Below are 27,379 nucleotides of genomic sequence, written 5' to 3'. Positions count from 1 at the left end.
AAGTATGCTCGAGGAAAACATACACAATTAAACATTGGTTGAAGGGTGCGCCCGAAATATGGGTTGGGTTGCACGACCAATGTCAGAATGGTGATTCAATAATCAATAGCCTAAGAATAAACTTTCGACCATTAACTTCAAAAATAGGGTTGCTAGAAGGAAAGAATCCAAACAACACCGTTCACTTGTTAGAATTAACACGGGGACCAAGAAAGAATGGTGATGGTGAGAAGTATTTCCATGTCAAGAATTCTCAAGAGGTGGAACAAATCTCAGAACATTCTTGACATAAAGCATGGTAATACTCCAAGGTAAAGAAGAACAATTGCAGGATAGCAAGGAACTCAAGGTATAACACCAAACATGAACAAGCTTGTGTTGGTGGGAAGGCAATAAAGTGGTCGATGATAATACAATTCATCGAGGGCAAGGATGGTATTTCTCATCATGAATTCAATTGATATCCTGGATGAACTCAGAATGTTGATGATCACGACACCTTTGTCGCGAGAGTTCATGAAGATGTAATCGATCGGCGACGACATCCAGTCAAAGTAATGATGAAGTGAAAGGTTATTGGAACCAAGGGTACGACACAACTCAAAACCAAGCTTGTTGTTCAAGGAGAAATGGTATGACGATGAGGATCGACGTAAGGTTAGTTCATCGTCGAAAATTGTGCTCCGAGAAGAAGGACCGGGTAGCACAGTTAAAATCATCAAGACAATGATATAGCCAAACAGGCTAGGAATGGCGTGATCGGGTACAAACTCGTACTTAAAGAAGATTACTAAGAGTTGTTGAACCGTAGTGCGGACTCGGCTCAGTTATCGGTGTCTTTGAGTGTTTAATAACTCAGAGCCCATGAAAAATTGTAATCAGTGAGAATGTAGTACTTGATGAAGAACTCATAAGAAGTTATGCAGTTCCAAGATAATCTCGAGATACCAGGGGGGGTAATACTCGAAGACGGATCAAAGTAGAGGTTGGACTGGGGCATTGCTCTGCAGAAGACAAGTGCTTAAACTTGCACGAGAAATGATATTTAAAAGAGAACATGGTCGGAACCAAGATTGCAAAAAGGCCAGACCCCAGATATAAGATGATCTTATATCAATGGAATAATTAATTTTAAAAGAAGCTTCGATGAGAAGATGTGTATCGTGTCCATGGGCATGAACACAAAGTTCAAGGTCGACTCCCACTTCTCCAATGCACAACCTTTCATTCACTTCTCGCGCTCAATGAAGTTGTAGTTTTGAAATTCTATCTGGCAAAATACCAGAAGAGTACGACTCGTGAAAACTTTCGAGTTCACACCTATTAAGGAAGGCATAGGTTCGACCCATCGGGGCATCTTAGAATCATATACCAGAATCTTTAGAAGTAATTAACTCAAGCTCGAAGACAGAGCATGGTTAATAGAGCAGAGGATACAATTTACCAAAGGCATTATGTATCAGAGGAAAGGCTCACAAGGTTATTGAATATGAAGGGCGTTGTCAGATAAAATCCAACAAAGGATCTGGTGGTCCACAAGGGATCTGACGTGAGCATCAGTACTCAACTAGAGGAAGAAGATTGCAAGGAGATCAGATTATAGAAGCAACTGACTAACTCAATTGTCAAATGCAAAGGAATTATGATTTCCAAATCAAGGGGTCAGAAGCAATGCTCTGATTAGGGATGGATAAGTTGAATAGCCTTATGGTACAATCAACGACAATTGGATTGGTCAAGAACCAATTCCAGTTAAAAGAATGGCAGCTTAGCCGGAAAAGTAACTTATAAGGATCAAAGATGATTGCGTGTATTCGCAAACATATTGAGTCAACAGACTCAAAAATGATAATGACAAGGAATGTCAATAAGACTACGAGAGTTATGGGATTAACCATAATGCAAGCAAGCAAGAATTTCAAGAGCCAAAGGCTCCAGAGGATTTTCGGAAGATCCAATATTATTTTGAAGACTTTTGTGAAACACAAGAACAACTGGGGATGAGCGGATACTCGGGAAGCGCGAGTAATTATCCGTAGGGGTATTCATGCAGCAAGGAACTGCAGGGCAGTAAGCGTAAAGAATTCTCGGAATACCGAAGAGTATTTCAGGACATTTTGTAATAACAAAAGCAACTGGGGATGACAATATGAACGATAGGTGTAAGTATTTATCCATAGGGATGTTTCGGTGGTAGGGAATTGCAAAAGCGACAGGCATAAGGTCTCGAGAGAATATCGGACAGTATCTTCAAAATCTTCTGGCGCAGTAGGCGATCATTTGTGATAATGGGCTCTCCGGGAGAAAGTAGTTACGAGAACCTAGAGTCAGATTTAGTAAAATTATTTAACCCGAATAGAGGAGAGATTAGAGTCCCAGAGTATAGGTCGAGGAATAAAAGATCCTAGTACCACCTAATGGCGATGTGTGCCCATAAGACACACAGCCATGTTAGTAAAAGTTTTGCAATGTCTAGACTCGACTTCGGCCAAGGAGTTGGAAGGGGGATTCCTACAGGCAGTCGGCTCTGATACCAACTTGTGACGCCCCCGATTCAATCATACACTAATCATGCACGCAAATGTGTACGATCAAGATCAGGGACTCACGGGAAGATATCACAACACAACTCTACAAGTAAAATAAGTCATACAAGCATCATATTACAAGCCAGGGGCCTCGAGGGCTCGAATACAAGTGCTCGATCATAGACGAGTCAGCGGAAGCAACAATATCTGAGTACAGACATAAATTAAACAAGTTTGCCTTAAGAAGGCTAGCACAAACTGGGATACAGATCGAAAGAGGCGCAGACCTCCTGCCTGGGATCCTCCTAAACTACTCCAGGTCGTCGTCGTCAGCCTGCACGCAGCAGTAGGCACCTCCAATGTAGTAGTCGTCGTCGACGCTGGCTCCTGGCTCCTGGACTCCAGCATCTGGTTGCGACAACCAGAAAGAAAGGAAAGGGGAAAAAAGGGGGGAGAAAGCAACCGTGAGTACTCATCCAAAGTACTCGCAAGCAAGGAACTACACTACATATGCATGGGTATATGTGTAAAGAGGCCATATCAGTGGACTGAACTGCAGAATGCCAGAATAAGAGGGGGATAGCTAATCCTGTCGAAGACTACGCTTCTGGCAGCCTCCGTCTTGCAATAGGCAGAAGAGGGTAGGTCGAAGTCCTCCAAGTAGCATCGCATAGCATATCCTACTCGGCGATCCTCCCCTCGTATCCCTGAGGGAGAGCGACCACCGGTTGTATCTGGCACTTGGAAGGGTGTGTTTTATTAAGTATCCGGTTCTAGTTGTCATAAGGTCAAGGTACAACTCCAAGTCGTCCTGTTACCGAAGATCACGGCTATTCGAATAGATTAACTTCCCTGCAGGGGTGCACCACATAACCCAACACGCTCGATCCCATTTGGCCGGACACACTTTCCTGGGTCATGCCCGGCCTCGGAAGATCAACACGTCGCAGCCCCACCTAGGCAAAACAAAGAGGCCAGCACGCCGGTCTAAACCTAAGCGCACAGGGGTCTGGGCCCATCGCCCATAGCACACCTGCACGTTGCGTGGGCGGCCGGAAGCAGAACTAGCCCCCTTAATACAAGAGCAGGCTTACGTTCCAATCCGGCGCGCGCCGCTCCGTCGCTGACGTCTGAAGTGCTTCGGCTGATACCACGACGCCGGGATACCCATAACTACTCCCACGTAGATGGTTAGTGCGTATAGGCTCGTAGCCGACTCAGATCAAATACCAAGATCTCGTTAAGCGTGTTAAGTATCCGCGAACGCCGAACAGGGCCAGGCCCACCTGTCTCCTAGGTGGTCTCAACCTGCCCTGTCGCTCCGCCACAAAGTAACAGTCGAGGGCCGTCGGGAACCCAGGCCCACCTCTACCGGGATGGAGCCACCTGTCCTTTCAGCCCCCTCGTCAGAATCACTTGCGGGTACTCAATGAGCTGACCCGACTTTAGTCACCATCTGTATATTATGTATGTATGTATAGTATAAACCCGTGATCACCTCCCAAGTGATCACGGCCCGATAGTATAGCAAGGCAGACTGACAAGAATGTAGGGCCAATGATGATAAACTAGCATTCTATACTAAGCAATTAGGATTGCAGGTAAGGTATCAACAGATGTAGCGACAATGTCAGGCTATGCATCAGAATAGGATTGACGAAAGCAGTAACATGCTACACTACTCTAATGCAAGCAGTATAGAGGAGAATAGGTGATATCTGGTGATCAAGGGGGGGGGGGCTTGCCTGGTTGCTCAGACAAGGAGGGGTCGTCGGTGACGTAGTCGTACACGGTGGCATCAGCGTCGGTCTCGTAGTCTACCGGAGATAAGAGGGGGAAGAAACAATGAATACAATGCAAACATAAACACGACGATGCGTGACGTGACAATGAGCGGTGCTAGGTGTGCCCTAACGTGGTATGAGGTGGTACCGGTTAAGGGGGGAAACATCCGGGAAAGTATTTCCCGGTGTTTCGCGTTTTCGGGCAGAGGAGCCGGAGGGGGAAAGTTGCGAGTTCGATAGGTTAGGGGTGTGTGGCGGACGAACGGACTGCGTATCCGGATTCGTCTCGTCGTTCTGAGCAACTTTCGTGTTGAAAATATTTTAATCCGAGTTACGGATTAAAAGATATGATTTTCTAAAGATTTAATCATTTTCTGATTTTAATTATTTATTTAAATTCAACATTATCCAAAACAGTATTTGCTGACGTCAGCATGATGTCAGCATGACCTCAGCAGTTGACTTGGTCAACCTGACAGGTGGGTCCCACCTGTTAGGGATTGTTTAGCTAATTAACAATTAGGGTAACTATTTATTAGGTTAATTAATCTTAATTAGTTAAACTAAACAAGATTAGATAAGTTAATTAATTAGTTAATTAATTAGTTAATTAATTAATTAATTAATTAATTTTATTATTAATTATTTATTTATTATATATATATATATTTTTTATAATCGTTCTGGGCTGGGGCCCCTTTGTCAGTGGGCCAAAGGCCTTAACGGGCACGGGCACGCGGGCGCTGGGTATACGAGCGTAACCCGGTTGGCCCCGGGCGCCGGCCGGTGCGGCCAAGGGGCGCTGGGCGCGGCCACGCGGAGCAGGGGCACAGCGAGGTCCAGGCGGAGTAGAGGGGGCCGCGGCGAGTAGATGCAGCGGGGCACAGCGAGTGGTCCAGGGGCTCCGGCGACAGGCGCGTGAGGAGGCGCGCGCGTGGGGGCAAGCACCGGCGGCCAGCGGTGCAACGCGTGGTGGTGCGCTAAGCGCAGCGGGCAGGACCACGGCGCGGCCAACGATGGCTACAGGGCGTGGTGAGCACGGTGGTCGGCTAGCAACAATGGAGGGGACCGCGGCAAAAATTACGGGACAGAGGGAGAGACGGGGGAGGGCGAGGCCCTCACCGGCGATGTAGAGACCAAGGGGGCGGCGAGGCTCGAGGTGGCCTTTGGGGAGGAGGACGGGGACGATGCGCGGCGACGAGGAGGCAGTCCGGCGAAGACGCTTCCGGCGAGGGGCGTTCCGAGCGACGGCGATAGGATCCAAGGGCGACGGTGTCGGGGAGCCGGCCGACGACAGTGCTCGGGGCGACGATGGGGTTCGATCCGGGCGGCGGCGAGGGGCGCAGGGGGGGCCGACGCGGTGGCGTCTTGCCCGGCCCAGATCGGGCAGAGGGGGGGTGAGGAGCGAGGGGGAGTGGGGGTTTCGTCCCCGATCCAATCTGGATCGGGAGGGGGGTGGGAACGCCATGGGGGGGGAATGCGGGTGGTTGGGTTAGGGTTTGTCAGGGGTGGGGGTTATGGGAGTGAGGGGTGTGGCCGGTTGGGCCAGTGGCCGAACGGGCCGGCCTGCTGGGCCGAAGCCCAGTGGGGGGCCTTTCTCTCTTTTCCTTTTTTTTGTTTGTTTTCTGTTTTCTTTTATTATTTCTTTCTCTCTTTATTTTAGTTGCATTTTAATTTAGTAAAATGTACACTTAGTATTTCAACTTAGTCCATAGTCACAAAAATAAATCTAGACCCCAAATAACTTAGTTTGACATTTTATTAATTATAAAAGGTATTTAATTAATCTCTTTGCTACTATTTTATTTATCTCATAGTATTTAAACATTTTATAAATGTGCGGCTTTCCCATCATAATTATCTATGCAATATTTGGTTCACTCCGAACATTTTAGTTTTAATATTTGAAAACTTTTATCATTTGCCTGATTTTGAATTTGAATTTGAATCGGTTTTGAACTAACTCGAGATTAGCAACTATAATTGAGGTGACGTGGCATCATTAGCAGAGGAGCACTGTAGCTTAATTACCCGGGCGTCACAAGAGTCTTGATGACCCACAAGTATAGGGGATCTATCCTAGTCCTTTTGATAAGTAAGAGTGTCGAACCCAATGAGGAGCAGAAGGAAATGACAAGTGCTTTTCAGTAAGGTATTCTCTGCAAGCACTGAAATTGTGGGTAACAAATAGTTTTGTGATAAGATAATTTGCAACGGGTAACAAGCAATGAAACTAAATAAAGTGCAGCAAGGTGGCCCAATACTTTTTGTAGCAAAGTTAAGCTTGGACAATTTCTTATAACGAGAAAAGCGCTCCCGAGGACACATGGGAATTATCGTCAAGCTAGTTTTCATCGTGATCATATGATTCGCGTTCGGTACTTTGATAATTTGATATGTGGGTGGACCGGTGCTTGGGTATTGCCCTTTCTTGGACAAGCATCCCACTTATGATTAACCCCTATTGCAAGCATCCGCAACTACAAAAGAAGTATTAAGGTAAACCTAACCATAGCATGAAACTAGTGGATCCAAATCAGCCCCTTATAAAGCAACGCATAAACTAGGGTTTAAGCTTCTGTCACTCTAGCAACCCATCATCTACTTATTACTTCCCAATGCCTTCCTCTAGGCCCAAATAATGGTGAAGTTTCATGTAGTCGACGTTCACATAACACCACTAGAGGAGAGACAACATACATGTCATCAAAATATCAAACAAATACCAAATTCACATGACTACTAATAGCAAGACTTCACCCATGTCCTCAGGAACAAATGTAACTACTCACAAAGCATATTCATGTTCATAATCAGAGGAGTATTAATATGCATTAAGGATCTGAACATATGATCTTCCACCAAGTAAACCAATTAGCATCAACTACAAGGAGTAATCAACACTACTAGCAATCCACAGGTACCAATTTGTGGTTTTGATACAAGATTGGATACAAGAGATGAACTAGGGTTTTGAGAGGAGATGGTGTTGGTGAAGATGTTTATGGAGATTGACCCCCTCCCGATGATAGGATCGTTGGTGATGACGATGGTGATGATTTTCCCCTCCCGGAGTGAAGTTTCCCCGGCAGAACAGCTCCGCTGGAGCCCTAGATTGGTTCCGCCAAGGTTCTGCCTCGTGGCGGCGGAGTTTCATCCCGTAAGCTTGCTTATGATTTTTTTTCCAGGGTAAAATCCTTCATATAGCAGAAGATGGGCACCGGAGGGCCACTAGGGTGCCCAGGAGACAGGGGGCACGCCCCCCACCCTCCTGGCCAGGGTGTGGGCCCCGTCTGGTATTTTCTTCGCTCAGTAATTCTTATTAATTCCAAAAATAACTTCCGTGGAGTTTTAGGATTTTTGGAGCTATGCAGAATAGGTTTCCAATATTTGCTCCTTTTCCAGCCAGAATTCCAGCTGCTGGCATTCTCCCTCTTCATGGTAAACCTTGTAAAATAAGAGAGAACAGCCATAATGTTGTGACATAACGTGTAATAACAGCCCATAATGGAATAAATATTGATATAAAAGCATGATGCAAAATGGACGTATCACCGCCGCTGCCTCCCACGCAGGCTACACCTAGGGTTGGATCTTCATCTTCTTGTCCTTCCGTTCGCTTGAAGCCCGGCGACCGCCCACCAACAAGGGCGCAAGGAAGTGCTGTGTTGGACTGTCCAGCGGCGGCTAGGTTAGGAGCGAACCAGACTGGAGGCTGGAGCGAACGAATTGGGAGTTTCCCTGCTATGATCGATATGGGAGGCGCTTGTTTGGGCCGCAAGCCTGCTATAGGGCCTACCTTGCACTTATGTTATTGGCCCATCGAATTTGAAACATTTTTCTTCATTTTTTACATTGCCTGCTCGTGCGTTGGGACCAACAAAACTAGTCTGGGCTAACCTGGATGACTCAAACTAGGTGCACACTTTCCACCTACCCGAGGCGGCCGCCCGTACCAGCCCCTATGGTGGCATCGCCCCTTTTTGCATGTATGATTGGGGTAGTGAAAAATATTCCAGTGGCGCTTTTGATTTACCCACAGAATGGTTGAATTTCTTGTTTTTATGAACTGAGTTCGCCAATAATGTGAAGGATGCCAGTATTTTCATCCTATTGTAGATTGCTTAGATCTCGATATGCCAAATGTAATCGCATGAAATATATAGTAAAAGCTAGTGTGATGTGTGTGGCTACAACTAGTCTGACTACATGTCCTCATATAACATATCAAGGATGCACCATCTTACCAGATTAACCATTCGACTTACCAATGCAGTGTGGGTAGAAAGAAGTATTGGGACTGCGTATCCAAGAATTTGATGCCATGGACTCCTTCGTAGAACCTTTTAAGCGTAAAAAGAAGTTGCAGTGTGCCTGTACAAAGAGCTAGCGTATGTTTAGTTACCTGCTTCTTGGTATTTTAGTTAGCCACTTACTGCAAAATTGTTCAATTATGTTGCTTGGCTTAATTTAGTTTGCTACTAATTACATAATGTCATAGCCTGTTAATCCTATTATAGACTGCGCCTATCTATGTGTTTGATACTTGTTAAGAATTACCTATTTGACTGAACTTAAATAGCTACTTAAGCACGTATATAGCTAGTCATATCTACTTCTAGGGTGCAACAGAATTTACGTGTAATTTACATTCTGATACCCTATTTGTTTAAATTGTTTGATGTTATCACTTGTAGCACTAGTACTGTTTGCATGTTCATAGATAGACAACTGTCGGGTTTATATGAGGGACACCATCTTTTTAACTTATATATGTGTTGGAACCATTTTGCTTACATCAAAGAAATCTACAGATGTCTATGTTGCTGGTAAACGTTACCGACTTGTTACTTTAATACATTGCCAAGAACTTGTTAGTTTTACTAGTTCATGTGTAATTAAATACGTTGCCAAAACTGGTTAGTTTTACTAGTTTGATGTTAGTTTCTTATGGCTCTTGCAAAACTTTATTTATTTATTGCTAACATTCAAGTTTGCAGGACACAACTGAAACTCCATTGGCACAATAGATATGTTTTCAGAAACTTCCTTATTTACATAGTTTGCTGCTATAACTTGTTGTAATCAACTTACCAACTTCAAGATTTCATGATCCAATTGGAAGTCCAATTGCATAGCAGGTACATTTTCAAAAATATATTTGTGTAACAGGTTCGATGCTGTAACTTGTTGCTCTAAGCAAGTTACTGACTACTCAACTTTTCAAGATCCAAGAGAAACTCCAATGCCACAACAGGTTCCTTTTGCAAAACTTGTTTGTTTAACTGCTTTGCTGCTGCAACCAGTTGCTCTAATCACGTTACTGGCTACTCAACTTTTCAGGATCCAAGAGAAACTCCAATGCCGCAACAAGTACGTTTTGCAAAGCTTGTTTGTTTAACTGCTTTGCTGCTGCAACAACCAGTTACAGTGATGTTAATAACTACTTTTCAGCATCCAATTGAAACTCTTTAATTCCTTGTTTGTTTAACTGGTTTGCTGTTATAACTCCCAGTTGAGATGTTTTGCTAACTTCAACTTTTTGGAATCCAATCAGAACTTTAATGGCAAAATAGGTTAGCCCAAGATCAAAGAGCGAGGTCCCCATGGACGTTGTATCATCCCACAGTAGTGGCACCGGCCCAATCGTGCATTATGAATTGCCAACTGCTGGTACTCTAGACGCTAAACTAGTGGTAGAAAGATATTCTGCTTCTGCACTTAGAGATGAAGTTGACATTGTTGAGGAATCAAACATCACAATCACAAGCAGTACTCAAGACAACCATTAAATATTTGGTGGATTTCAAAACGAAGAAAGATGAGACTAACCGCATTGTTAAGGTCCTGAAGGAAAAAAGGAAATTAAATTCCCACTTGGTAAATCATAGGTGAAATGTTCTTTCCACCGTTGAATAACCTTTGTGTTGTTTGTTCATGTAATCAATCAAACCATTTGTTTTAGAGATCATGTAATAATTGTTTTTTGGTTTGTAACTTTATTTGAGCACAAGTCTGTATTAATTGATAAGACTCGGAGATATTTCATTTTGATTGCTGTGCCATACCTACAAATATGCCAATCGGGCTGAATGTGCATTCAACAATAATAGTAGTATAGATGGACCATAGGTGCCACGCATCGGAAAGGGCCAAGATGTTGTACTAGCTTCGCTAAAAAAAAGGATGCTGTTCTAGCAAAAAAAGTACAGCGGCCTGGCTTATGTATGTTGGTTGATATTCTTGATCCATATACTCTATAAGTGTTGTAACAACATATTTATCCCTAGGGTGTTTTGGTGATTGATGACAATGCAACAATGCTTTTGCGGACTAATTGTATGCCTTGAGTATTTCAGACGTTTCTGCACTAGGAACAAGACGGTTCGGCGCCCCTCGAAGACTATTGAAGATGGTGTTTTTCTACGTTTCTTTTCGGTGGATTTGAGTCGTAGGAAAGTCGTACTATTAAGAGGGGGTCCACGTTGGAAAGGTTCGGGTGGAATCATCACGTACACGTATACTCCCTCTGCACCACCTTTCCCTTTGCACTTTGGAGCATCCTCCGTTTTCTTCATATATATGCAAATAAAAGGATTCCTAGTGTTGCTGTTCTGAGGCATGCAGTAGTACAACTCTTAGGAGAGGTAGTACCGCAAGCCCCCGCGGTAGTACCACACGCCCTTGCGGTAGTACCGTAGGTGCCCATGGTAGTATCGCTCGTAAGAAGCTGTAGTACCGTGGCCTCAGACCAGACTCAGCCGCTCATGCGGCTGTAGGGGCGGATGTAATTTCTTACATCCGCGCCCTACGTGGTAGTACCGCCCCATGCGTGCGGTAGTACCGTGAGTCCTGGTCTGGCACAACAACATGAGCGGAAGTAGGGGCGGATGTAATTTTTTACATCCGCTCGCTGCGCGGTAGTACCACATGCCATGTGCGGTAGTACCATGTCGGATTTTTGCATCGTTTGATTTTCAGCGGAAGTAGGCACGAATGTATTTTTATTCATCTGCACCCTTCCCAGGCTAGTCCAATCCTGCCTTGCGCTAGTACCACAAGGGGGAGCAGTAGTGTCGCGTCAGCGGCAGTACCGCCCTAAGCCTTTGCGGTCAGGCCTGGGCTAGCTCCTGCCGTAGCAGCGGTAGTTCCGCGGTTCGCCGCGGTATTACCATGAGCCCTTGCGGTAGTACCGCTTCTCTGGGGTGGTAGTACTACAGGTCGCGGGCTGGTTAAGTGGATAACGGTTGGATTTGTCTCTCCACTATATAAGGGGTGTCTTCTTCCTCTAGTTGACTACCTCTTCTAACCCTAAGCTCCATTGTTGCTCCAACCTCCATTTTCGCCCGATCTCTCTCCCTAGCCAATCAAACTTGTTCATTTGCTCGGGATTGGTTGAGAAGGCCCCGATCTACACTTCCACCAAGAGAAATTCGATTCCCCCAATAATCCCTGGCGGATCATGTTACTCTTGGGTGTTTGAGCACCCTAGACGGTTGAGGTCACCGCGGAGCCATAGTCCATTATGGTGAAGCTTCGTGGTGTCATTGGGAGCCTCCAATTAAGTTGTGGAGATTGCCCCACCTTGTTTGTAAAGGTTCGGTCACTGCCTTCAAGGGCACCAATAGTGGAATCACGTCATCTCGCATTGTCTCAGGGCGTGAGGAGAATACGGTGGCCCTAGTGGCTTCTTGGGGAGCATTGTGCCTCCACACCGCTCCAACAGAGACGTACTTCCTCTCAAAATGAAGGAACTTCAGTAACACATCCTCGTCTTCACCGGCTCCACTCTTGGTTATCTCGTGCCTTGTAACTCAAAGACCCACGGAGAGAGTTCGGGATTTCGATATTTTCATATTTGAGTTTTCTCAAATTTTGAAAGTAGGATCATTTGATTTTATTTATTTTATCTTCAATTATTTCAAATATATAAATATGAGGGAGGGAATAAAATAACTTTCCCAAAATAAATAAATATTGAAGATTTAATAAAAAAATCGAATAAGATTTTATTTTGGATTTTTCTGTCTATTTTATTTGAATTTAGGAAAAATGCGTGTTTTCCAAAATTGCATTTAGGCCCAAATAAATATTCATCTAAACCGGCTTGATTTTAGAAGCCGGGGAAAATTTATTTCGGGATTTTTGGAGTCAGTTTAGTATTTCTTTCGTTTGTTTTTCTGCGCGATAATTATTTAAAAAAAAACTGGAACCGACCTCGGGCCGTACCCGAGCAGGACTCCGCCCAGGGGCAGCCTTTAAATAGCCGCCGCCCGAGCCGCCCCAGCCCACCAGCCGCCGCCAGCCCACCCACGTGCCCCCGAACCCTAACCCTAGTCGCCCGATCCGCCGCCACCGCGCCCGAACCGCGCCGCCGCTGCCAGCCGCCGCCGCCGCTGCCAGCCGCCGCCGCCGCCCGCGCTGCCGCCACCGCTGCCGCCTCGCCGGAGCCGCCGCCCGAGGTGCCTCGATTTCCGTGCCGCCGGTTTTTCTCGAAAACCGTTGTATGCCCTTTGTAACGATAGATAGACCGTTGTATGCCCTTGCTTGTTTGAATGAAGTGTTTTGATTGCTTTTTGTCTCATGTGCATATGGGTAGTGTTTTCCCCTTAGACCTCATTCTATTCCATATTCTCTTCTTGTCTAAACCCTCAGATGCCTCCGAGACGTGACAACGGATTTGCTTTCCCACCAGAGCTCACCCAGTTGATCCAGCAGCAGAATGCTTTGATGCAGATCCTAGTCCAGAATCAGAATCAAGGGAACAACAACAACAAAAATCCACCACCACCACCACCTGTTGATCACTTAACCCATTTTCTTAGGCTGAATCCGCTGGTGTTCTCTAGTAGCACCGAGCCGATTGTTGCATACTTTTCAGACGACGAGTAAGATGCTTTAAGACCGTGGTTCTATACTCAGTGATGCTGTTGGAGTTGATGGACTCACTTATCTTCCAAGCCTTCCGCTGTTATCGTTATTAGATGGCCTTAAGCCATATTTATTGTAATAAGTTCTCTTTGGAGACACTCGATGTAATAAGTGTGTGATTGCTACTATGTTATAAATCCTTCAAGTACTGTGCGTGTCAGCATTACTGATCCAAGGATGACACTAAAGCACAGAGATCAGACTGTTTGAGGTCTGGTCTCTACAAGATGGTATATGCCAGTCGAGTCACCCGCAACAAGGTTATCAAGTTCTGTAAGGTTCAGTGGAGCCACTACACCGAGGATGAGGCCACCTGGGAGCGAGAGGAAGATTTGCTGAAGGACCACCCTCACCTATTTTCTAGCCAACCCGAATCTCGAGGGTGAGATTCATCTTAAGGGGGGTAGGTTTGTAACATCCCAAATTTCCAATTTGGAATGTTATACATAGATCATCAATTTCATATCATATTTTTCTTGCATTTGGTTTCGATCCTAGAAATCCTACACAACTCAAGGACCCACGGAGAGAGTTGGGGATTTCGATATTTTCATATTTGAGTTTTCTCAAATTTTGGAAGTAGGATCATTTGATTTTATTTATTTTATCTTCAATTATTTCAAATATATAAATATGAGAGAGGGAATAAAATGACTTTCCCAAAATAAAGAAATACTGAAGATTTAATAAAAAAATCGAATAAGATTTTATTTTGGATTTTTCTGTCTATTTTATTTGAATTTAGGAAAAAAATCGTGTTTTCCGAAATTGCATTTAGGCCCAAATAAATGTTCATCTAAACCGGCTTGATTTTAGAAGCCGGGGAAAATTTATTTCAGAATTTTTGGAGTTCGTTTAGTATGTCTTTCGTTTGTTTTTCTAAGCGGTAATTATTTAAAAAAATAGTGGAACCGACTTCGGGCCGTACCCGAGCGGGACTCTGCCCAGGGGCAGCCTTTAAATAGCCGCCGCCCAAGCCACCCCAGCCCACCACCTGCCGCCAGCCCACCCGCGCGCCCCCGAACCCTAACCCTAGCCGCCCGATCCGCCGCCGTCGCGCCCGACCCGCGCCACCGCCGCCACCTCGCCGGAGCCGCCGCCCGCCACCGTTGCGACCCGCCGCCCGAGGTGCCTCGATTTCCGCGTCGCTGGTTTTTCTCGAAAACCGTTCGGTTTTTCCGTCGGTTTTTCGCCGATTTTTTTTAGGTTCCGTTTTTTATTAGATCGGTTTTCTTCGGTTTAGGTTAAATAGCGAACGTTCGTTCATTCGTTTGTTTTAACGAACGCGTTCATCGTTTAGATCCAGATAACAAACGTTCGTTCGTTAATCAGTTCGTCGTTTTTTTTTCTTTTTCTCGGATTTAATCCACAATTTTCTGATCATGATTCCTGATCCGATTTTCATTTTAGTATAACTTTTTGCTCGTTTATCGGAATCAGGCGATTCAAGCGCCTAGGGTTTAGTCTCGAAACCCTCTTTCCGAATAGTCTACTCAAACCAGTTTTTGCTTTTGTAAAATTTGACTTAGGTCCAGATTAGTAATCGAAGCTTGTTTCTTTCGCCGTTTGAGTTTTGTTTCTTCGATCAATTTGTTTCTTTTTGCAAACCGGAGTTCTTAAGTTGAACTTTCTGGTTAGACCTCTTATTTGAGTTTTACCCGTGCATTAGATGAGTACTTATTGTATGCTTGTTTGTTTGTTTGCTTGCGATAGAGTACCCAGATTGCGCCGCTTGCTACTTCGAATCCCTAGGTTACGCGGATCATCAGCAAGGCAAGTAACACTTTGATCATATCCCTTATTACCCAGTTTTTATGCATTAGTTTCATCCTCAAACATTGCATGATTAGGATCTAATTAAATTGTGGGTTTTGGGAAGTAGTTTGAGGTAGTACCTATTACCTGTTTATTATCAAACTCTTGGGAGTTACTTCTACGTTTGCTTATTATGCCATGCTATGCTCGTAGACGTGGATTGGGTTTGAGTGAATATCCATGACAGATGTGAGATTGTTAATTTAATGGTTTATTTAAGGTGGCAACATTAATACACATCTGGGTGGATTGAGGTACCTGGTTATTCCAGGATTGCCTGTCTAGGCACCTGGGTAGACCAGGATTGCATGTTTCTTTTTATGGACCGCCACCCAGGCTCAAAGGGATCATAAGATTATTCATGCTAGAAACTTCCGTGTGCAGCCACATGCTATTATGGGCTCTAGCATAGTTGACTAAGTCGTGCGAACTCTTACAGTGGTAGAGTAGCAGATGTAGGGGATGTAAGTTGGTACGGTCTACCCATCGTAAGGTGATAGCGCTTCTGAAAGACTATGTCTCGGTCATCCGTTTCTCAAACACCATGTAGTGCGAGAATCCCAACGGAGGAGATCGAGTCATGTGGGGAAAAGTGCGCAACCTCTGCAGAGTGTACAAACTAATCATGATTAGCCATGTCCCCGGTTATGGACGTTTTGAGTATCTAGTACCTGGATTTTCATGTGTATCTCAACGTGTTACTTTAATTAATACTGTTGGGTTTTAATGATGATATTTAATTGGGATTGAGTATGTTGTTAACCATTCTCAATGTTTAACAACCACCATGATAGTTAAATAAATTTATTCCTTTGCAGTAGGGAAAAACTGGCTTTACGCAAAATTGTAACCATAGAGCTATCCACCAAGCCATATATGCATGTAGTATAGCTTCACTCTTTTCATTACTTCTCTATGTGTTACTTTGTCAGCATATTCCATGTGCTGACCCGTTTTCGGGCTGCAACGTTAATGTTGCAGACTTTTCAGATGACGAGTAAGATGCTTTAGGATCGTGGTTCTATACTCAGTGATGTCGTTGGAGTTGATGGACTCACTTATCTTCCAAGCCTTCCGATGTTATCGTTATTAGATGGCCTTAAGCCATATTTATTGTTATAAGTTCTCTTTGGAGATACTCGATGTAATAAGTGTGTGATTGCTACTCTGTTATAAATCCTTCAAGTACTGTGCGTGTCAGCATTACTGATCCAGGGATGACACTGAAGCACAGAGATCAGACTGTTTGAGGTCTGGTCGCTACATGCCTTTACTTGTGCAAGCTTATTTGTGTTGTATCCCTTGCTTTCTTGTGTGCTTATTGTTGTTGCATCATATAGGTTGCTCACCTAGTTGCACATCTAGACAACCTACTTTGAAGCAAAGTTTAATTTGGTGAAGAAAAGCTAAAAATTGTTAGTTGCCTATTCACCCCCTGAGGGAGTCCTGGATAAGGGGGTATCCGGACAGTCGGACTATGTACTTTGGTCGGACTGTTGGACTATGAAGATGCAAGATTGAAGACTTCGTCCTGTGTCCGGATGGGACTCTCCTTCGCGTGGAAGGCAAGCTTGGCAATTCGGATGTAGATCTCCTTCTCTGTAACCGACTCTGTGTAACCCTAGCCCCCTCTGGTATCTATATAAACTAGAGGGTTTAGTCCATAGGACACATCAACAATCATACCATAGGCTAGCTTCTAGGGTTTAGCCTCTCTGATATCGTGGTAGATCACCTCTTGTAATACTCATATCATCAAGATCAATCAAGCAGGAAGTAGGGTATTACCTCCATCGGGAGGGCCTGAACCTGGGTAAACATCGTGTCCCTAGTCTCCTGTTACCATTAGCCTTAGACGCACAGTTAGGGACCCCCTACCCGAGATCCGCCAGTTTTGACACCGACATTGGTGCTGTCATTGAGAGTTCCTCTGTGTTGTTGCTGTAAGGCTCGATGTCTTCTCCAACCTTCAACAATACCGTTCAGGGTGAGACTTTTCTCCCCGGATAGATCTTCGTGTTCGGCGGCTTCGCACTGCGGGCCAACTCCCTTGGCCATCTAGAGCAGATCGACACCTACGCCCCTGGCCATCAGGTCAGGTTCGGGAACCTAAACTACATTGCTGACATCCGCGGCGACTTAATCTTCAACGGATTCGAGCCCACGTCAGGAGCGCCGAATGATTGCCACATTCATGACAAAAATCTGCCGTCGGACAGTATTCGGGATATCGCGCCTGCCATGGCTCCGGACTTTGATACAGAGAAGATCGTGCCATCTAAGGACGGGTGGATGGACCCCGCCACGGAATCCGCACACCTATCGGCGTTGGAGCCTAACACAGACTCCGCTTCTAAGGAAACCCGTGTCTCCGGACCCCCGGACTTATCTTCGCTCGTAGGTTCCGGACCGCGTGCATCCATGCCCATCGAATCTGATTGGGCTCCAGTCATGGAATTTACCACCGCGGATATCTTCCAACACTCCTCCTTTAGCGATGTGCTAAATTCATTAAGGTCTCTCTCTCTCTGTCAGGGGATTCCTGGCCGAACTATGTTTGGCTCGAGTGGGAAACAGGCGACGAAGAAATTCATCACCCACCCACCACCCACTTCATAGCCACGGTCGATGATTTGACCGACGTGTTGAACTTTGACTCCGAAGACATCGACGGTATAGACGACGACGCGAGAGAAGAACAGGAACCACCACCCATTGGGCGCTGGACTGCCACCTCTTCATATGATATATATATGGTGGATACTCCCAAAGAAAACAATGGCGATGAGGCAACAGGAGATAACCCTTCAGGAAAGAAATCAAAGCATGGGCGTCATCGACGCTGCTCCAAGCGCCGCCACAGCAACACCGGCACTGGAGAAGAAAATAATCCCGATGGCGCCGAACAGGAATACAATCCTGACCAGCCTACCTTCGAGCAGGCCGAACAAGAACACGGGCAGGTCAACCCAGATGAATAGGCGTCAAAAGTATACTTGGAGGACGATAACTATATGCCTTCGTTTGAAGACGGGGTGAGCCTTGGTGACGACGAATTAGGCGTACCGGAGGATCCCATAGAGCAGGAGCGCTTCAAGCGCCGGCTTACAGCCACTACAACAAGCCTAAAAAATAAATAGCAACAGGTCCAAGCTGATCAAGATCTGCTCGCAGATAGGCGGACTGACCTCCTGGCAGCCGAGGAATACGGACTCGAGCGCCGAACAAAATGCTACCCAAAGCGCAGGCCGCTGCCTTAATTTGAGGAGGAGTCACTAAAAGCCAAAGGCCAGCCTACACCCCGCCGACAACACATTACGACCAGGGGCTACTCACAAGACCAGCAGTACATGCTAAAAAACAACATAGCAAGCGTCCTAGGCTCATCAGCAGCCAGGAACAACATCTGCAAAACTCGGTGCAACAAATATAAGCGCCCCAAGACGAAGGATAATGCCCAGGACACGACAGTGCATATAGGAGCCAATAGCCCTCAGCCCGTTCAGCGGGAGAAGACTCCTCAAAACATTAATTCAGGCCCATACAGCCCGAGCCGCATACTCGACCGCCCATGTCAAATTCACAGTACCCCAAGAACGGTAGCCAATCACACCAATAGAGAATGCTGGGTCTTTAAATAGATCGGCAGATCGGCGCCCAAAATGATAAGAAGGGGTCTAAGAGTAAGAAGCCCAGATCATTAAACAACACAGGGCAAAAGAAATCTCTCCTGCCAACCAAAACCGTGAACACAACAAGAAACACCCACATAGGAGCGGATGAACAGTCTCCGGAGTGCCAAACTCAACAAAGCAAGTCGCCTCATCGTATACAAATACGACTGATCATCTTCGATCGACTAGACTATCTGGCCAATATCTACTAGAGATATCACCCTGTTGGCGGTGACAACAGTCTAAACTGGCTGCACCAGGACATGGCGCGCCGAATAGGGATCCATCACTCGAGGATCATACCCACTAAGAAACTCATTTCAGAGTGTCATAACCAGGTGCAAACGCCATGAAGGCCTCGCCACTCTGGAGATGATCTTCGGATCACCAATCAGCCGCCATGCCGAAGAATCAACCTTCGACATTACACCTCTAGGCAGTAGCTATTCAAGCACTACCAGGATAAAATGCGACTCAACGCATCATCACACAAGACCCATGTAATATAGTTACAATTACGGGCAGGACCGAGTTTCACCTCGGCGACGAAGAGTATTCGGCCACTTTAGCAAAAGAAGCAGCGAGCCGCGGCTTTTTCAATCGAACCTTGATTCGACAACGAAATTCCCAGACACCGATAAAGGAGTTTGAACTGCTTCACGATACCTCAGCCTGATCGAGGCTCAAACAGACCCTCCGGCATAAGCTGGGCAGGCCACATTCCACGGCTTAGCTGCTACGCGGCGCACACACGCCTTTAGCATTTTTTGCAGGTTTGCCTCTGCGCATAACTAGACCGGCGACATGGAACTAGCTTGGATGCACAAAGAAGGAATCTTCAACCCACCCGAATACAATTCAGATACTACTTCGGATCTGTGCACAGCTCCCTATCGCCCGGCCCCAACAGGTTCTACCACCATGCCTCCCTTTTACAACATGCACCGTACTCATACGCATAACCGTATTACTTGAATACCACATGTAGAGTCATTTGACGCTTATCTGCTATCATTTCTCACTGACATTTTGTCATAAACGGCATCAGAACATCGTGTTATGCCTTAAAACGCCAGGGGCTTCATTGCGCCCACACTATGGCAATAAAGTCCAACCACCTTCTCAGTCGTTCGGCACCCCAAACTTATAGCATTATATGCATCAGCTCCGAATCATGTCTTGGGTCATTAGTTGGGTTTGCCCGGCTCTCATGTTTTGGTACCTTACGTTTCGCAATATCAGCTAAGGTAGTGCTGGGAGAACTACTGCGATTGTGTCCCGGTTATTCCGGACGAACACCTCAGTAGAGAAAGCCGAAAACTGACTATCATGATAAGTTGATAGCGGGTAGCTGTTCGAGAGGTTGTAAAATATTTAAGGATTTATTCCGCACAAGGCCATAATAAAATGCTGAGTGCGAAGGATCGGTCTACCGATCAGGTGCGATTAGAGCCCCTCGTGCGGTCTAACGAACACCAGGGGCTGTGCCTCCCATACTCGAATTCCTATGGCTAAGTGAGAGTCATAAAGCCTTATAGTCCGATTGCCTAGTTCGCTGTGCTTAACACCTCCTTCATGGACCCAAGAATGGGGTAAAGAGTGTTCAGATATATCCCGAACACCCCTGTAGTTCCTACGTGGGGGCTGGAGCCGGTGACTGGCCAACTCTCAAGACTAATATATAAAACGGCCGTGCAGGAATATTTTTTTACATAATAGGCAAATATATGAAAGTTATTTGGTTCTGCCTTACAAAGGACAACCTGACTGCCCTTAGGGAAAAATAATGTCTTTCACACATTGCTCCGCCACAAGGCGGGCCTCTTTCAGGACATCATCATAATATAATTCGGGCTTGCGGTGCTCCTTCCCCTCTGGCGGCCCCTCGGTCATCAGCTTCTCAGCATCCAGCTTCCCCCAGTGCACTTTCGCACGGGCAAATGCCATTCGTGCACCTTCTATACAAACCGACCGCTTAACAACATCCAGCCGAGGACAGGCACTAAAAATTCGCTTCACGAGCCCAAAGAAACTGCTTGGAATGGGCTTAGCGGGCCATAGCGGGATAACCAAATCCTTCATGCCTAGTTCGGCCGCCTGGTGCAGTTCAATCAGCTGCTTCAGCTGGTCGGCAAACGGCACCGGATAATTCGGTGCCAAATACTGCGACCAGAAGAGCTTCTCCGCAGTCTCCTTCGCCTCAGCTCAGCAGAATTGGGCAGCATCGGATATGCTGCGTGGCAGATCCGCAAACGCCCCTGGAGAAATAAGGATTCAATAGGTCACCCTGAAACGTCCCTGCTTTTGCATATAAATTGCTTTGAAATAGGAAAAAACCTTACCAGCCGCAATCTTCCTTGCCTCCTGAATATCCTTTAGAGCACCTTGGGCTTCCTCCCAAGCACTAGTTACGGCTAGAAGAGCTTGGGCGAGTTCGGATTCTTTCAATGACAGACTCTGCTCCAAAGTCTCGCTTTTCTGCACGGCCTCCTGAAGCTGTTGCTCAGCTTCAACGACCTTGGCCTCGTGCTTCTCGTGAAGGGCCTGTTTTGCAGCTACCTTCTTTTCGGCTAAGGCCACACCCTTCTTCAATGCCTCTATTTTGGCATTCACCCCTAGAGCATGCAGTATATATATACCCTCATTAGGCATGCCTACTTAATTGTGCTAAACTCAACAAGGTTTTCGACATACGTTGATTATCCTCCAATTGCTTCTTCACCTGGCCAAGTTCTTCTTCGGCCCGCTCCAGACTCTGCTTCAGTCCGGATACTTCCGCAGTATGAGAGGCGGCAGTCACTGCAGATGCCTATTTAAAAAAGAACAAGATACATGTCATTGAGTCTCCTGAGGAAGGAAATTTGATTCCCTGTCCGGTTCCTCCTTTCACCAGACAGTGTATTAGGGGCTACTATCTACACTGTGAAAAATCTGCTACAAAAGAAACTTACCTCCAAGCCTTTTATAAGGCCGATGCAGGATTCATTCAGTCCACTTTCAGCGGCCTGAATCTTTTCAATTACCACACCCATAAGGGCATGATGCTCATCAACGACGGAAGCGTTCTTCGGCGCTATCAATAAGCTTCCCGGCACCTCTGGTTGGGCAGAGGTCGCCGGTTGAGTAGGATCGCCTCCTCGAGGCAAGGGGAACTGCCCGCCCGAACCCGAAGCTTCAAGGCTCTTTGGAGCTGTGTCCGGCTGCGGGCCGAACCAAATATCACCCCCGCCATCGACACTCAGTGGAGCCGCCGCTCCCGTGTACTCGGCTGAAAGTGCGTTATATCGACTAGAGGGGGTGAATAGGCAATTTTTATGAATTCTTCACTAAGGAATTTGCTGGTGAGGAAATTCCTAAATGAAGAACTACTTGCAGCGGAATAAGTACTCAGAAGGGAACATAACATAACACACGCATAGTCATCATGATGAAATGAAGACAAGCACAGAGTACAGAAAGCGTAAACACAAGATAACACAAGGAAGAAGACGATCAGACTGAAGAAATAGGACTGAGGAAATTGAGAAAGTCTTCAGTCAAAGTCTTCAAACAGATATGAACAAACACAGAACAACCTACATGTGGAAATGAAAGAGTTGAGGAGATAGAAACAGTTAGCTTGGTGAAGACAATGATTTGGTAGAACAGTTCCAACTGCTGTCTCAGTTGTACATCTGGTTGGAGCGGTTGAGTATTTAAACTCGAGGACACCCAGTCCCGGACACACAGTCCTCACTGTATTCTCCTTTAGCTAAAGTCACACATACCTCACCCAATCACTCGTGGTAAGTCTTCAGGTGACTTCCGAACCTTCACAAACTCGGTCACTTGGCGATCCACAATTCCTCTTGGAAGCTCTAGACCTTGACACCTAACCATATGGAAGAAGCACAGTCTTCAAAGGAAGCAAGCATCGGATCCACGCAGGATCAATCTCTTCAGTGATGCTCAATCACTTGGGGTTTTGTAGGTTTGGGTTTGGGATTTCCTCACTTGATGATTTTCGCTCAAAGTCCTCGGAGGATGGGTTGCTCTCAAATGACAAGTGTCAGTTTCTCTCCGAGCAGCCAACCAGCTAGTGGTTGTAGGGGGCGGCTATTTATATCCGGGGAGCAGCCCAACATGATACGACATAAATGCCCTTGTCTGATATGACCGTTAGGTGGGTAGATATTTTGGGACAGCTGGCGCGTAGCACAGCAACGGTCAGAATGTTTGAGGTTCGAATTCCTTAGGGCTATCATGTTCCTCACTTGGTAGGCAATTCGCACTGGCAAATTCCTAACTCTTCAGTCAGAACAAATTCCTCAGAGACCAGAAGAACTTCGTCTCTGTCACTGAAGAATATGGCGGAACTATGCGAGATTTCCAATGGCTTCACTCGAAAGGATTGGTAGGTGTAGGATTTTGAGTTGAGCATCACATGGAAATTTTTCCTTAGTATTTCCTCGACCCCCTTTAACAGTACGGTGTTTCCTATGACTCAAGAAAGAGAAAATGAAACAGTAAAAAAAAAAGTCTTCACGCTTCATGTTCCTCAAATGATTACCAAGTCTTCAAGGTCACACCAATTTCTTCACTTTCAAAGTCTTCAGAAAGTCTTGAGAAATCCAAAGTCTTCAATTGAAGAACCTCATTTTTAGGGGTCAACTTTCTCTATAAATATCAAACTCCTCATAGACTTATAGACCTGTGTACACTCACAAATGCATCAGTCTCTTAACCTATAAGTATTCAATACACCAAAATCACTAAGGGGCACTAGATGCACTTACAATCTCCCCCTTTTTGGTGATTGATGACAATATAGGTTAAGTTTTCAACGGGGATAAACATGTGAAGTGCAAATACTGATATTGATGAATTTGATTGCAAGATATAGAAGAACTCCCCCTGAAGATGTGCATCGTGAGGTATTTGCTTTTGAAGCAATGCGCACTTGAAGAGTATAATCATGGAGATCTCCCCCTATATCTTGTAATTCATACACGCATTTGACATTAATATGAGGAATTTGAAATGCATGATGAAATATGGTGACTGATGTGATTCAGCATGCGTGCATTAACATTAATGAGGAATAAGCATGTAGAGGAACACAACAAAAGTATCAAGCCACCATAGAGTTTAAGATTACAACTCGATCCAGCAAAGCCATCAGAAGAACGAGAGTTGTAACTTAGCAAAAAAACGCCCATATATAGACCCGCTTGAAGACTAACTCAAATTTCTCCCCCTTTGTCATCGAATGACCAAAAGGGTTGAAACTGAGGACTAACGCCCCTGAAGAATATCATGATGAAGGAGGAGCGCTAGCGTTGTCAGGGTCTTGAGTCGTTGTAGGGCCTGCTGCAGTATCGTCCAAATCTTCATTCTCGTCCGTGGCGCGTGATGAAGAATATGAGCTGGCGACCAAGGAAGGAACCTTGACCTTCTTGAATTTCTTCGGAGAAGGTTCATACCATTCAAAGTCTTCCTTGAAGCCCATTTGCTTCAGATCTTCTTCACCATATATATGTGACAAAATAGCCCAGGTGCAATCAAACACTTCATGGAGGTAGTAGTGATTTTTCTTCACTGCATTGTGTGTAGAGGTCATGTTGTGAAGAATAGAGCCAAACTGACGCTTAACCCATTTGTGATTCCGATCGACCTTCTGGTGAAGACTTATGAGCAGTTCATGGTCAGCCATCACACATGGAGTAGTAGCTTGAGGACTTGACTTTGGAGCATTTGCAGCAGAATCATGTGTGGCAGAGTCATCATTGGTGGAGTAGGATGCAGCTTTGCAGAACTGACCATCCAATGGATGAATGCCTTCATCGATCACAGCTGGTGACTTGTCCTGCTCATCCGATGAGGAAATAGTCCGCTTGAGGACTTCAATTGGGGGCAAGTAGCTGAGGTGATTCTGAAAATTAGCCTTGTAGTTGAGTGAAGACCTTGTTCTGAGGAATCTCATGATCCACGGCACGTAAGGCTTCAGCTCAAATGGAGAAAGTGCAACATTCGCAAGAGTCCTCATGAAGAAATCATGATAATTGATAGGAATACCATGCATGATGTTGAAGAGCATATTCTTCATCATCCCCACAATTTCTTCATCTGAAGAATCATGTCCTTTGATTGGGCTGATAGTCTTCGTCAGAATGCGGTATATGGTTCTAGGCACATAGAGCAAATCCTTCATGAGGAATTTGATCCTTTGAGCTTGTCCAGGCTTCAGCGGCTTCATGAGCACTTGCATATAGTGATCAGTAAGTTCATGTTCATCATACAGGCATCGAGCGCCTTCTGATGGAGGACTGATTGGCAAGGCACGAAGCAATTCAGAGGCTGGTGCCTTATAATGAGTGTTTTCAGTCATCCAGTCCAACACCCATGAGTTGACGTCAGCAGCATCGCTTGTGATATGCAAAGTTGCGTAGAACTGAAGAATAAGTTCTTCATTCCAATCAACGATGTCAGTGCAGAAATTCAGCAAGCCTGCATCGCGAAGCATACTGAGAACCGGCGTGAAGCATGGCATAGATTCCATGTCCACGTGAGGAATGTGCTCATGATCGAAGACTTTGTCCTTGTCAAATAGAACTGAGGAATAGAAGTTTGCCTGGCTGGAAATCCAGAAACGCTTCCTTCTAAGACGAGCATTGTCATAAGGGTTGAATTCAGTGAAGAATACGTGCTCGCCGAAGAAATCATCAGCCTTGAATTTTGGCTTCTTGGAGAAGGGATTCTTTGGCTTGGGCTGAGGAGTGTCTGTGATTTGCAGTATCACCTCAGGAATCGCAATCTCAGGTTCCTCATGCTGAGGAATTTCAGTTTCTTCTGCAGTTTTGATAACCCACAAGTGTAGGGGATCGCAACAGCTTTCGAGGGCGAAGTACAACCCAAATTTATTGATTCCACACAAGGGGAGCCAAAGAATATTCTAGAGTATTAGCAGTTGAGTTGTCAATTCAACCACACCTGGATAACTTAGTATCTGTAGCAAAGTATTTAGTAGCAAAGTAGTATGATAATAAAGGTAACGGTGGCAAAAGTAAAGACAAATGTTTTTGGGTTTATGTAGTAGTTGTAATAGTAGCAACAGAAAAGTAAATAAGCGAAGAACAATATATGAAAAGCTCGTAGGCAATGGATCAGTGATGGATAATTATGTCGGATGCTATTCCTCATGCAATAGTTATAACATAGGGTGATATAGAACTAGCTCCAATTCATCAATGTAATGTAGGCATGTATTCCGTAAATAGTCATGTGTGCTTATGGAAAAGAACTTGCATGACATCTTTTGTCCTAACCTCCCGTGGCAGCGGGGTCCTAGTGGAAACTAAGGGATATTAAGGCCTCCTTTTAATAGAGAACCGGACCAAAGCATTAACGCATAGTGAATACATGAACTCCTCAAACTACAGTCATCACCGAGAAGTATCCCGATTATTGTCACTTCGGGGTTATCGGATCATAACACATAATAGGTGACTATAGACTTGCAAGATAGGATCAAGAACACACATATATTCATGAAAGCATAATAGGTTCAGATCTGAAATCATGGCACTCGGGCCCTAGTGACAAGCATTAAGCATAGCAAAGTCATAGCAACATCAATCTCAGAACATAGTGGATACTAGGGATCAAACCCTAACAAAACTAACTTGATTACATGGTAAATCTCATCCAACCCATCACCGTCCAGCAAGCCTACGATGGAATTACTCATGCACGGCGGTGAGCATCATGAAATTGGTGATGGAGGATGGTTGATGATGACGATGCCGATGAATCCCCCTCTCGGGGCCCCGAACGGACTCCAGATCAGCCCTCCCAAGAGAGATTAGGGCTTGGCGGCGGCTCCGTGTCGTAAAACGCGATGAAACTCTCTCTCTGATTTTTTTTCTCCCCGAGACGGATTATATGGAGTTGGAGTTGAGGTCGGAGGAGGTCCAGGGGGCCCACGGGATAGGAGGCCGCGCCCTAGGGGGGACGCCCCCCTGTCTCGCGGATAGGCCATGGGCCCCCTGGCATTAGTTCTTTCGCCAAAAATTCTCATAAATTCCAAAAAGTGCCTCTGTGGATTTCCAGGACATTCCGAGAGCTTTTCTTTTCTACACATAAAACAACATCATGGCAGTTCTGCTGAAAACAGCGTCAGTCCGGGTTAGTTTCATTCAAATCATGCAAGTTAGAGTCCAAAACAAGGGCAAAAGTGTTTGGAAAAGTAGATACATTGGAGACGTATCATGTTTCAGCCTGAGGCATCTGTTCTTCATTCACATTTTCATCAGCGCTAGTGGCTGGAATTTCCTCATGGACGGACGGGGTTGCACGATGTTCATCAGTTTCCACTTGTACTTCAGTAGTGGCTGGGGACTGAGGAACATCTTGGAGAGGAGTGAACATTGGTGAGTTTGGATGTTGAATGTCCCAAAATTCATCATTGAGCACAGGAGTGGTACATCCAATGTCCACATCCTCATCTTCAACCTCTTCAGCAGTAAACTGAGGCATAGGTGAGGAAATGGCAGGGGTTGAAGGGATCTCATCCACTTCAATTTCTTCGTCCAACTGCTCTGTTGAAGCAGTAGATGGAGTTTCTTCATCAGATTCCTCGGGAATCTCATATTCTTCACCAAAAGGAACA

Source organism: Triticum dicoccoides, chromosome 1B (assembly GCF_002162155.2).
Source record: "Triticum dicoccoides isolate Atlit2015 ecotype Zavitan chromosome 1B, WEW_v2.0, whole genome shotgun sequence".
Lineage (NCBI taxonomy): Eukaryota > Viridiplantae > Streptophyta > Magnoliopsida > Poales > Poaceae > Triticum > Triticum dicoccoides.
Note: the sequence above shows the minus strand (reverse complement) of the source record.